This window comes from Xenopus tropicalis, chromosome 2 (assembly GCF_000004195.4).
Source record: "Xenopus tropicalis strain Nigerian chromosome 2, UCB_Xtro_10.0, whole genome shotgun sequence".
Taxonomy (NCBI): domain Eukaryota; kingdom Metazoa; phylum Chordata; class Amphibia; order Anura; family Pipidae; genus Xenopus; species Xenopus tropicalis.
The window spans coordinates 27,519,534-27,532,996 of NC_030678.2; positions in this window are offsets into that span (position 1 = coordinate 27,519,534).

A 13,463-nucleotide genomic window follows, 5' to 3' on the forward strand; every position below is an offset into this window, starting at 1 on the left:
GTTCAATCCGAAAATTTCGGTATGGTGACGAAAAGTCGGAAAAAATACGAAAAAGTCATAACGGCAACAAAAAACTCGCAAAAATACTGATCATTACGAAAAAAACACATTCGGATGCATTCGGAGCATTCGTTGATTAGTAAATGTGCCCCTAAGGCTAATAAAGCGTTAATCTGTAGCTGCAGGCATACCTTCAGTTGTCTCAATAGTGCCCTTAAGTCTCCCCATATTTCACCTGTTCAGATCTGAAGCCAAACAGGAAGAAAAAACGCTGAGCTGTGTAAAGAAAGTTCCCATAATGCCTCGCTCCTGCACAGACACCCAGACCAAGTGAACATGCTCAGTTAGTAAGACTATGGGGCACATTTACTTATCCACTAACGCTCCGGGTGTTAGTTCGATCGGTCCAATTGTATTTTCCGAGACTTTTTCGTACCTTGCACGACTTTTTTGTACCTTGCGTGACTTTTTCAACGCTTGCGCAACTTTTTTGTATTTTTAGCGCAAAAAAATCAGATCGGTTTTGCCGCTGTTTACAATCGTTCGGTTTGAAAAAATTTTTACTTTTGGATCGCCAATACGATATTATCGTGACTAATTTTTTCGTAAGCATTTTCGTGATATTTGCGATCTTCAGAAATTTTCGTTTCCAATCCAAATTTTTGCCATTCAGGATTGAAACTCGTGTTTTGATAAATCTGCCCCTATGAGTCAGCTTCCTGCTGATTGGCTCAGATCCACATTCCTAAGGGGGGGGAGTGAGTTCTTAGCATTCTTGAGGGAGGGGGGAGCAGGAGAGAGCAGAGAGCTGCGTGTCTCTGGCACAGGAATTACAGACACAACAAATCTTTTGACAGAGAAGTCAGTGCAGCGTTTCTGTGAGTGCTTATGGCTGTATTCACATAGACCTTTCTGATAAAGCTCAATTAGTTTTTACCTTTCCTTCTCCTTTAGTATGAAAAAAATGAGAGTGTGTTGTTCATCTCTGCTGCAATAAGACATGGAGAACTCCTGTGGGTTTTTTTAAATGTTGCAGCCAATGTTCTTCAAGAAAATGATGCGTTACACTGTGAGCCTAAGGGGGTGGGCAAATCGTTCATACAAGTAACATGGCTTCCCTCTAGTTTGTGGTGGGGATGCACCAAATCCACTTTTTCGGATTCAGACGAACACCCAAATCCTTTTTAAAGTATTCGCCCGAACACTGAACCAAATCCAAATCCTAATTAGCAAAGGGTTAACATAATTAGATTTTGGAAGGGAAAAATTTTCAACATCCGTGTTTACGTCATGTGATTTTTCAGATTCGGTTCGGCCAGGACTGTGGGTTCAGCCAAATTCGATTCGGTGAATCCCTATAGTTTGTGGAATCAGGTATGTCAGATAAGGTTTATACAAATTCCAACTCAATGAGCTCATGTCCGAATGGGAATATTTTTAAATAAAGCACAAAGTAGCAGTTTTTGTTTACCCAACAAACATTGCAGTCATTGGTGGATTCTCCATCCCAACTTTGGGCCCCAACACTAACCAGGCTGTTGCCAGTCAGTTCCAATGTTCTCAGGGAGAGAATCTCATTAAAATTCCCATTTTAGTAACAGGATTCTCGCTGCCAGCAATTGGGGTGATTTCAGGTTATTTGACACTGTATTTTAAGGAGGAAAAAAAAACGTGCTTTCAACTGAACCAATTTGGACCCCCCCTTCCAACAGATATGATTTGATCCTCAACAACAAAATAGAAAATGACAGCACTTGTAACCAAGAAACAGGCAATCTGTGCATAGCTATTTATCATGCATATTTTAAGAAGACAATTTTGGCAGATGTAATATTGAAGGGAAAATACCGGAAACTCCATCAGGACATTTGGCCTAGCAGAGTGACTTTGGAACAGAATGATATAATTGCCTTTCAGAACCCATTAATCACAATTTATACATCCAATTCCAAATGCGTTATTGTTACATGCTAGTTTATAAATTGCTCCTGGATAGGTAATTGCATAGTTTCATATGGATCGGTGCCATAATTGTACTGATGAATGCCCTAAATTTACTCTCCACTGAATGTAACATTCTGCTCTTCAGAAATGTTGTTTGTGCTGTTGTTATGCATCGGCAGCAGGGAAAGCCTAACAATTTATAGCGCTGGAAAATCATACATGGATTTTTAGCAAGAAAAATCAATGTATTTTGTTGGAGGGGGGATGCTGTGGGTCTGGTAAATATTTCTGTTCCACTCCAAGGTAATCATCAACCGCTTTGTTATTTTTGTGTGTGTGTGATTGTGTGTGTGTGAGAGTGTGTGAGTGTGTATGTGTGAGAGTGTACTAGTGTGTGTGAGTGTGTACAAGTACATTAGAGGGGATTATAGGCAGATGGGGGCTGTTCTTTTTTCCCATAAAACAATCAGCGCACCAGAGGCCCCCCCTTTAGATTAGAGGAGCGGAGCTTCCATTTGAAGCAGCGTAGGGGGTTTTTCACGGTGAGGGCAGTGAGGTTGGGGAATGCCCTTCCTAGTGATGGGGTAATGGCAGATTCTGTTAATGCCTATAAGAGGGGCCTGGATGAGTTCTTGAACAATCAGAATATCCAAGGCTATTGTGATAGTAATATCTACAGTTAGTACTAGTGGTTGTATTTATAGTTTATGTATGTGAGTGTATAGATTGGTAGGTGTGGGTTGTGTGTGCTGGGTTTACTTGGATGGGTTGAACTTGATGGACTCTGGTCTTTTTTCAACCCTATGTAACTATGTGTGTTTGTTTATTGATTACTATATAACGTGAATATAGGTATAGTTCTGGGGTAAGGCAGAAAGGCCATTTGCATTGAGCCTCAGCCAATGGCTCTTCAGGGACTCAAAAGCACAAATGAATACAAAAGATTAGTGATGAGCTAATCTGTCCCATTTTGTTTTGCTAGAATATGTGCAAAACTGTTGAAGAATTTGCGAATTAGCGAAACATTTGCGAAATGTGACTACCACGCTGCTTTTTTGAAGTGCACGACTTATTTGATTTGACCAAGACTTTTTTTACATGACTGTGGCTTATTTGATGCGACCGAGAATTTTTGTGGCAGTTTTGTGTAATAATTGGCCAACGGCAAAATGTGTTATTTCGCTGCTAATCCATGTGAACAAATTCACTGATCACTACAAAAGATGTTATATAGTATTAGTAATGTATCTATGTAGATCAGTGCTGTCCAACCTATTACATTTAGAGGTAAAGGGAAGCAAATAAGAGTGGTTAAAAGGTAAAGAGAGTAGTAGTTGCATGTGGTGTCTCTGTACGGAATGGAGGAGACTTCTAGGAAGGAGGCATATACTAGGAGACATATACTGACCTGGGTCTATGCAAGAGGTTAGTGAGGGGGTGGATAAATATGTCCAGATGTCATCTGAACAAAAATTATATTTAAATCCAAACTAATGAATGAAGTTTCCCAGTGGCAGAGTGTACAGAACAATAGCAGGCGGAGAACAGAGCCATGAAGTAAAGTGATAAATCTTATATACTTCTGCATGAGCAGCCTAGAGATTATGTTCAACTCTAGATAATTCTGTCCCAGTATTGTATTGAGTGTATTGGCTGAGCCACATTATATAGGCTGCCTGGTGGAGGGCAGAAATGATGCCCAACAGTAATTAATAAGGACAAAGTCAGCTTGTGCAAGGGGTTTGCTCCACTTACCTCCTGTTGTGCATGTAGAGGACATGATATACATAAACATGTTCAGAGAAACGTGAACACACAACTATGCACTATTCAGAAAAAGGATACTCCTCCTTGTAACTGCCGCCTTACTGGGCTACAGAGGTGCAGAATGTCATAAAAAAGGAGCCTCCAGTAAGACTTTTGAATTCTAGAGCTTTTTTTAAAAATGTTTTAATAAACTTGAAATTTTAACTTGAATCTTTAGTTATTTATTAAAAAATTCTAATACAAGTATGGGACCCATTATCTGAAAACCTCTTATTCGGAATGCTCAGAATTAAGGCTCATCTCTCATAGACTCCATTATAACCAAATAATTCAAATTTTTGAAAATGATTCCCTTTTCTCTGTAATAATAAAACAGTACCTGTACTTGATCCCAACTAAGATATAATTACCCCTTATTGGGGGCAGAACAGCCCTATTGGGTTTATTTCATGGTTAAATGATTCCCTTTTCTCTGTAATAATAAAACAGTACCTGTACTTGATCCCAACTAAGATATAATGACCCATTATTGGGGGCAGAACAGCCCTATTGGGTTTATTTAATGGTTAAATGATTCCCTTTTCTCTGTAATAATAAAACATACCTGTACTTGATCCAACTAAGATATAATTATCCTGTAATATAAACAGTACCTGTACTTGATCCCAACTAAGATATAATTACCCCTTATTGGGGGCAGAACAGCCCTATTGGGTTTATTTAATGGTTAAATGATTCCCTTTTCTCTGTAATAATAAAACAGTACCTGTACTTGATCCCAACTAAGATATAATGAATCCTTATTGGAGGCAAAACAATCCTATTGGGTTTATTTAATGTTTATCTGACTTTTTAGTAGACTTAAGGTATAGAGATCCAAATTACAGAATTATCCGGAAAACCCCAGGTCCAGAGCATTCTGGATAACAGGTCCCATACCTATATAAAAAACTGAAATTGAAAAGTGAAAAAAACTTGAATGCATTGAATTTGGTTTCTTCCCATTATTTTCAACGGGTCTACAAGCTTTCAAAAAATTTGAAGAATTCAAAAACTCAAATAAAAAAAAAATACATTTAACCTAGGACAGTTCCCCATTGACTTCTTTGTGCTTTTACTCACAAGCTGTTAGATGCTGACTTTCACTTTTGAGTTTTTCAATGTTTTGTGCTTAAAGAAGAAGGAAAGTACAAATTACTGGGGGTTGCTAAATGTTAGGCACCCATATGTGATTGGAATCACTTACCTGATACCCCCGGCTGGCGCTCCTGTTAGCAGAAAACTGCAATGGCCTATAGATCTACTTAGCAAGCACCACAGAGCAATCTTCCGCTTCTTCTTTCTTTGTTACCCCTGGGCCAACGCATGCAAGCCATCTTTTTTTTTTTAAGTTCAGCTTTTCACTGTACCAGGGCCGGAACTAAGGGTAGGCAGAAGAGGCACGTGGCTTGGGTGCAACGGCATGTAATTTCTTCACCTAGTCCAGGCCTTTCTTTTACCCCCAGCCTGGAATTACCTCTTCTGTTTTGACACATGCAGGTACCCTTTCATGCATGCATGCTCATGCACAGGTGCGTGCACGTGGGGAGGGTGTGAGTGGCAAGGCCAACAGGGTTTCCTGGGGTGCTCGGCCAGCTTGGCTCGGCACTGCACTCAAACTGCGTATGCGTACCTGTGCGAAGAAAGAAGATGCAGGAAGAGGGTCTGGGGAGCCCTACACATTATTTGACCAATTGGGTGGTTTTCTCCCTGAACACAATAATTAAAAGCTTGCTAGATTTTAGGTGCCAAGCTCTTTGTTTTTTTTAAAGACCTGCTTGGGGAGAAAAAGCCCCAGTCAGTAGCAAGCCTAGGTATTCGGATGCAGAAGTCAGACATGAGTTTGGAAACTCACACAGGGTTTCAGAAACCAAATGCTCAAGCCCCGCATTAATAAATCCGCTCCATCGTGTAAGGGTAGTTCTGCAGTGTAGGAGATGAGAATATAAGGGGGGTGTGAGTGAGAATAGGAGGACAAAGACTAAAGGCTGGGCATGGGCAATACCATACGTGTCACAGGACAACTGCTTGTACCCAGGGCCGCTGCTGGCCAAATGGGTGCCCTAAGCAGAAATTTACGCTTGTGCCCCTCCCCCAAATATTACGGAAGTAAAAATAAAATAATTAAAAAAACACCTACTATAGGGGCCAAAATAGAACTTTATTCAAATAAAAGTAAATACATAAATAGAGAAAGAAAGTGCCCCCATACACAGTGCCCCAATTTCCCCCATAAACAGTGCCCCCAATTGCCCCATAGACAATAGCCCACACACACAGTGCCCCCAATTGCCTCATACACAGTACCCCCCATAGACAGTAGCCCCCACACACAGTGCCCCCAATTGCCCCCATAGAAAGTACCCCCAACAGACCAAGTCATCGTGGGCGGCTCCTTCTCTCTTATGCCGCAGCAACAGGCACTTCTATAAGGTTGCGCCTTGTCACTGACGTGTGACGTCATATGCATGGGCACAACCTTATAAAAGGGCCTGTTGCTGCCGCATAAGAGAGAAGGAGCCGCAGCCGCCGATGACTTGGTCTGTTGGTGCCCTACGCAGACTGCATACCCTGTGTGTAGAGAGCGGCGGCACTGCTTGTACCTAGTGGGCTCACACACCTACCCTAGAATACTAATACAATCAATTCACTTTCTAAAAGTTATTTTTATATGAAACTATTTCAAGTTTGAATAAACAGAGCTGCAACTCTGCATTAATAGATTTATTACTGTTGCGACAACGAACATCCGTTATTTTTATTTTTACATCAGATCAAGCATTTTTAATTCCTGTATAACAAGTCATTCCATTGCTATTATTCCTGTTCTGCCTGGAGATTTGCTGTTAGATGGCACAGTGTAAATTCAGCAATTCTTTTGGCATTTGCTAATTAAACTGTTACTGAATATATATCGTACATCAGTGTGTATGCCAAGTGCAGCAAATTTTCAGATCAAAAATCTGTCTAAATGTTTTCATGCAGATGGCGCATACGGTATTGTTACAGACACAAACACAATAAACATCTATATTCCTTTGTGACACATTCTGTTGTGGATCAATGTTGCATTGACCTAATACAAATAATAATATTTATTGTATGTATATGCATATATAGCAAATAATGTACCCCATGTTGTAAAATATAAGAATATTATAAGGAAGTGCTCCAGCAACCATTTACGAGAAGTGGCGCTCATTTTCTACACTTGCATCTTGGAAAACAATAATGTGTTTAAGTTGCCCTTGAAAGTGTGTGGAATAGCAAACAATGATGCTTTGAACTTACCCTTCATGTGTCAAGGACAGGCTCTCACTGACTATTCTATTTCTTTGTGTTTTTTTTACAAGAAAACTCAAAAAATTTGAATATTAAAAAATTCCATAGGACTGGTTCTTGGCTATTTAAACCTGGCGTGCTTATTGGCAGTCTAAAAAAGTCATTTATGGGCACATTCATTAAAGTACTACAGGTCTGATTACAAAAAGTTTGTATTTTTTCTAAAGTTTGCAACTTTTTCGTACTTTGCGACAATTTGTGCGACAAAATCATAAATTGTTTCGGGTTCATTTAATTGACTTTCCTTGGGCCGGGTTGGAGCTGCAGAGTGCCATTGAGCCCTATGGGAGACTTTCCTTGGGCCAGGTTGGAGCTGCAGAGTGCCATTGAGCCCTATGGGAGACTTTCCTTGGGCCGGGTTGGAGCTGCAGAGTGCCATTGAGCCCTATGGGAGACTTTCCTTGGGCCGGGTTGGAGCTGCAGAGTGCCATTGAGCCCTATGGGAGACTTTCCTTGGGCCGGGTTGGAGCTGCAGAGTGCCATTGAGCCCTATGGGAGACTTTCCTTGGGCCGGGTTGGAGCTGCAGAGTGCCATTGAGCCCTATGGGAGGCTTTCCTTGGGCCGGGTTGGAGCTGCAGAGTGCCATTGAGCCCTATGGGAGACTTTCCTTGGGCCGGGTTGGAGCTGCAGAGTGCCATTAAGTCCTATGGGAGACTTTCCTTGGGCCAGGTTGGAGCTGCAGAGTGCCATTGAGCCCTATGGGAGACTTTCCTTGGGCCGGGTTGGAGCTGCAGAGTGCCATTGAGCCCTATGGGAGACTTTCCTTGGGCCGGGTTGGAGCTGCAGAGTGCTATTGAGCCCTATGGGAGACTTTCCTTGGGCCGGGTTGGAGCTGCAGAGTGCCATTGAGCCCTATGGGAGACTTTCCTTGGGCCGGGTTGGAGCTGCAGAGTGCCATTGAGCCCTATGGGAGACTTTCCTTGGGCCGGGTTGGAGCTGCAGAGTGCCATTGAGCCCTATGGGAGACTTTCCTTGGGCCGGGTTGGAGCTGCAGAGTGCCATTGAGCCCTATGGGAGACTTTCCTTGGGCCAGGTTGGAGCTGCAGAGTGCCATTGAGCCCTATGGAGACTTTCCTTGGGCCAGGTTGGAGCTGCAGAGTGCCATTGAGCCCTATGGGAGACTTTCCTTGGGCCAGGTTGGAGCTTGGGCCGGGTTGGAGCTGCAGAGTGCCATTGAGCCCTATGGGAGACTTTCCTTGGGCCGGGTTGGAGCTGCAGAGTGCCATTGAGCCCTATGGGAGGCTTTCCTTGGGCCGGGTTGGAGCTGCAGAGTGCCATTGAGCCCTATGGGAGACTTTCCTTGGGCCGGGTTGGAGCTGCAGAGTGCCATTGAGCCCTATGGGAGACTTTCCTTGGGCCGGGTTGGAGATGCAGAGTGCCATTGAGCCCTATGGGAGACTTCCAAAATCATGCACTGAAGGTCAGAAAGGTTTTCCCGCTGTTTACGATCGTTCAGATACGAAAATTTGGAACTATCAGATCGCCATTCGCAAACGATTGTTTCAATACGAAAATTTCGGAACTTTCATATCGTAAGTACGAAATTTTCATATTCAAACGAAACATTTGCGATCATCAGAAATTATCTTGTGATTTGGATTTGTACCTTAGTTAATTGGCCCCATAAACTTTTATAAATCCTTTGTGGTTTTTAAAGAAATCATACAAATGATCAGAATTATCCGAATTGTTTGAGAAAAAAAATGAATCAATTGTATACTGCCAAAAACACATACGTAAAGCTCAGAAAAAAATAAACATGAAAAAAATTCAAACATTTCCCAAAAAACCTTAGTAAATAGGCCCCTTAGTGTTTTGGTGCATTGTCTGTGTTGAACGCAACATGGCGTTTGGTTTCAATACAGCTGGAATCCAGGGAAACGCCCCCAAAAATGCCCTGAATGCCACATGCTGCGTTAGTAAATCAGCATTAATGACTTTTACTGAGAACATTCATATACCAACCTAATAAAGATCCAGAGAAGCGGCTTTGTTGCACAAGAAGGTGACATGTGAGATACAGGCAGCTGAAAGATAATGCCTTACGTGTGTTTGCACAAGCTGTCTTTTTCTTTTTTTGTTTTTTTTTTATGAAAATATATATGTAATTCATGTGATAGGATAAGTGTTAACGTAAGCAACTTGACAAAACAGCAATTTTATCGACGCATAGGAAATACCACAATTAAGCAGTTTGTGGTGTTCGACTCCAGCAAATGACAATCTAAATGTGTCTGTCAGGCATTAAATCACAGTTTGAGTGAAAGGCAGTGAAGGTTCGTCGCTCAGCGCTCAGCTCCTGTTACCAACGCGTGACAGATCCGTGCATATGCAGGCAGTGCAACTGTAAGCCATTACTGCTCCAAATATGTAAGAGCTGTTCCTGTTGGACGCTCTACTGATTGTTGCCTGGAGACTATAACAGTTCCCCACTGCAGCCAATGCAGGCTGGTTTTCATTAGGAACAATATGATGCCATTTCTTGTACATGTTTGGTGATCATTATGGGTCACACACTAGGTTTTTGGTCTCGGTTGGGTTCCATTTCTGAGAATGTTGAAAATATGCCCATTGAGTTGGTCCATTCCCAGAATGTTGTATTATTATTCACTGACTATTAAGGCTAACAAAAACACCCACCCGTGTCCCAGCTAATTTTACGCTAAGGAGAAGATGTTGGTTGTGTGGTGATCATTATAGGGGAGGTCCAGGCACGGATGGTCAGTATAGATAAGTGGAATAGAAGATCATAGTAGAAATCGAAATTGTCAACAAAAAAATGGAACGATAAAAATGACAGTAGTATAATTACATTAGGGTTGGTTATTGTTTCCCTTTTAGCCCACTTCAGCCTCACTTCAGGAAACTATTGGTGCAATTCATTTTTCTACTTATTAATGTTTCATTTTTTAAGATCTCAAGTGTCCAACAGGTCACCCCGGGTCTCAGCATCTGTTTTTGTTTCTCTTGCTTCTGCTCCTACCTGCTGCTCATTGCCAGACCCTTCCTCATAACTGCAGCCTGATTCTTGTACCTGCTGCCCCCTCTTGGCATGCTGCATTCTTTTCTCTTTCTTTTCCTCTATTGATGAAGGTACTGGAGCTTTTAGGGCCAATATCTAAACCCCTTAGATACATCTCATACTCTCTGTGCCATCAGGGACACATTCTCCCTATCTTGTCCAACATGGTCTATTGTGTTACAGGAATATATCAGTACAGTTATGGGACCCCTTATCCGGAAACCCATTATCCAGAAAGCTCTGAATTATGGAAAGCCTGTCTCCCATAGACTCCATTTTAATCAAATAATTCAGATTTTTAAGATTGATTTCCTTTTTCTCTATAATAATAAAACAGTACCTGTACTTGATCCCAATTTAGATATAATTAATCCTTATTGGAGGCAAAACAATCCTATTGGGTTTTTTAATGTTTTATTGATTTTTTACTAAATTAAAGGTATGGAGATACAAATTACGGAAAGACCCCTCCCTGGAATACCCTTGGTCTCGAGCATTCTGGATAACTGGTCCTATACCTGTATTACTATTGGTACTATTAAATAAAAAATATGATTTCTGGAATTGATGGTAGGGGCAATTTATTTAAATTTGAATCAGGCAAACTGAGTAAAAAAATAGCAAATCCATTTGAATTCAAGAGTTACAAAATTGAACTTTTTAGATAAATCAATTGGGAAAAATCTTGAAAATTCAAATAGAGAAATTTCAACTCAAATTTCAAACTCAAATCTGGTGCGCTTCTGTAGAAATCAATGGGAGGTGTATTTTTTCACATCAATTTATATTTATTTATAATTCCAGTTTTTTGTTTGTTTTTTTTAAAAGAATTTTAAAAAATTAGACTTTTTGACAATAAAGGTCTTTTTGGAGAATTAACATGATCCAGTTTTTTGGAGTGAGATTTCATTATGAATACTGTATGTTAGCGGTTGAGAATAAAGAAATGACAAGACAATACAACTCCAGTAAGTTTGCAATTACGTTTCTCAATTCAAATAAATAAACTAAAGAAGATTGTGCAAAAGGAAATTATACATTCGCCTTTTAATTAATACTTTACTAATTAAGGTTTAGCAGCAATTTCATTTTAACAAATACCTTTGTGAATTATTTTTCCATGTCATTATTCTTAAAATGATCCTGATTTCACATCAGTACATAATACAATTGTGCTTTATAAATAATGAATGGAGATAATATGCAATTAGCTAGAATTATTATTGGCAGAATTTCCTTCTAAGACTCACCTTGGCATTTGCTTCCTCTATCAGATCAGCCTGCCTTGTTGTAACAGAGATAAAGGATTTCATTTTCATCTGACAGATCAAAAGGTGCTTAATATGATTTGATGGCAAAACTGAAAGACATTGATGTGCTGTCGTGGGGCTTTTCTACCTTTTTTTTGGAATGTGGCACAGTAGCAGCCAAGGCAGGAACTTTGCCTGATCTCATGTCTCTCTGAGTAAGATCAAGTTCCTCCATGGTTATTTGACAGGTCAGGCATACTAAACTTATAGTCAAGGGACTTGGCAGTCTGGCTGACTCTCATTTTCTTTTCCAGTCCGCCTCTGATGCAGATATGGGAATATAATTTGGATTAATAAACTCTGAATGCACGCACAATTTTAGACCTATCAGATGTTCTGGTTCTCATGTCTCTGACAATTGTTACTTGTTCCATCACTGGAAGGTTACCAGTAAAACTGAAGGTCTGATTTTTATCTGAAATACTAATACTTTTGGCCTAACATCCATGAGTCTTTTAATTGCAAGATCAACTGATGCCATTATTTATGTTTTTATGTGTTTGATCTTTTCCTTTTCTGCATCTAAAGACCTTTTGGTTTGGTTCATTTTGCTTTCTTTGTATAAGTTATTACTAGTGATAAGCGATTTTTTTCGGCAGGCATAGATAAGCAGCAAATTTCTGCATTTTGGCATTAGCAAATTGTTTCACGAAACTTCAGCGAAAATTTGCCAAGGAAACATTTTTTTTGCGCATAAAAAAAGTCACGTCAAAATAGCCGGCAGGAAAAGACTCAGGCAACAAAAACAACACAGGCTAAAAAAAAACACACAGACGACAAAAAAAGTCGCACGACACGCATTTTGCGGATTTTACAAGGTTTCGCGAATTTTCCTGTTGTTTCGCAAATTTTTCACCAAAACGAAACGGGACAGATTCACTCATCACTAGTTATTACTAATCACTATAGTTTTAGCTCTGTGTTACAGCTCTTTCATGTACTGACCACATCAGAACCTTTGATTAGGGTCCCTTTGTAAGTCCTATTCCTAATAGTTGAATTTCCAAAATGTTTCCAACTTATGAAGCATTAATTTGCTCAGAAAATCTTAAATTTCAACCCAAATGTAGGGATCATTAGGGTTAAGCTCCCCTATGGCTTTAATTCCCTACTTCTTCATATTACTGTTACTGGGCAAAGTCCCATGTATCTAGTTTATACCAATTGGTTATTTGTGGTTGTCCATTTGCCCCAGAGTGTCCCCTGTTTGTATTAATGTATTCTACTGTACAGCGCTGCGTACATAAGTACAGAGCACTTACATTTGCCCATTTGTGTCTGTTAGTTACCCCTCCCATATAGATTGTAAGCTCTACGGGGCAGGGACCTCGTTCATCTTGTTTCTGACTCTTATTGCAACTGTATCTTGTATTTATTTGTATTTATTGTTGTACTTTGTATTTATCCATTATCTTTAACCTCCTGTTTGTATTAATGTATTCTACTGTACAGCGCTGCGTACATAAGTAGCGCTTTATAAATAAAGATATACATACATACATACATACAAGTAGCACTTTATAAATAAAGATATACATACATACATACCATCCACTCTGGAGAAGTCGGGGACAGGGCCCCATGAACGAGGATAAGAAAGCATAGCAGACTTTGTCATAGCACTCTCTAGGAGAAGTGAGATAGTGAGCCTTAGCAAGCATGGGCAGTGTAATAGCCCCACCAAGGAGAATTAGTTCTGGAGGTACCCTTCCATCCGGCAATGTTGCCTCAGTGTAGGGCCACGGAGTAGAGATAAGAGACAGGCTAGAATAAACCCTGATCCCTACTCACACGGAGGACTCTTACGCTAGGGGTTATCAACCTGAGGAATAAGGTATCTATCCAGACAATCTCCAGAGGGGTATCAAGCTGACAGGTGCATTTACCCTGCCCAGACTCTACCAAGAGGTGGGATAAAATTGAGTGTCCTCAAGGGGTATTATCATCTAACCTCTATAACTGCATGTATTGTGAGTATAACCCTGCCATTTCCATTTGTCTTGGACAATAAATTTGTACTATAGTTCAACTGCAAGAA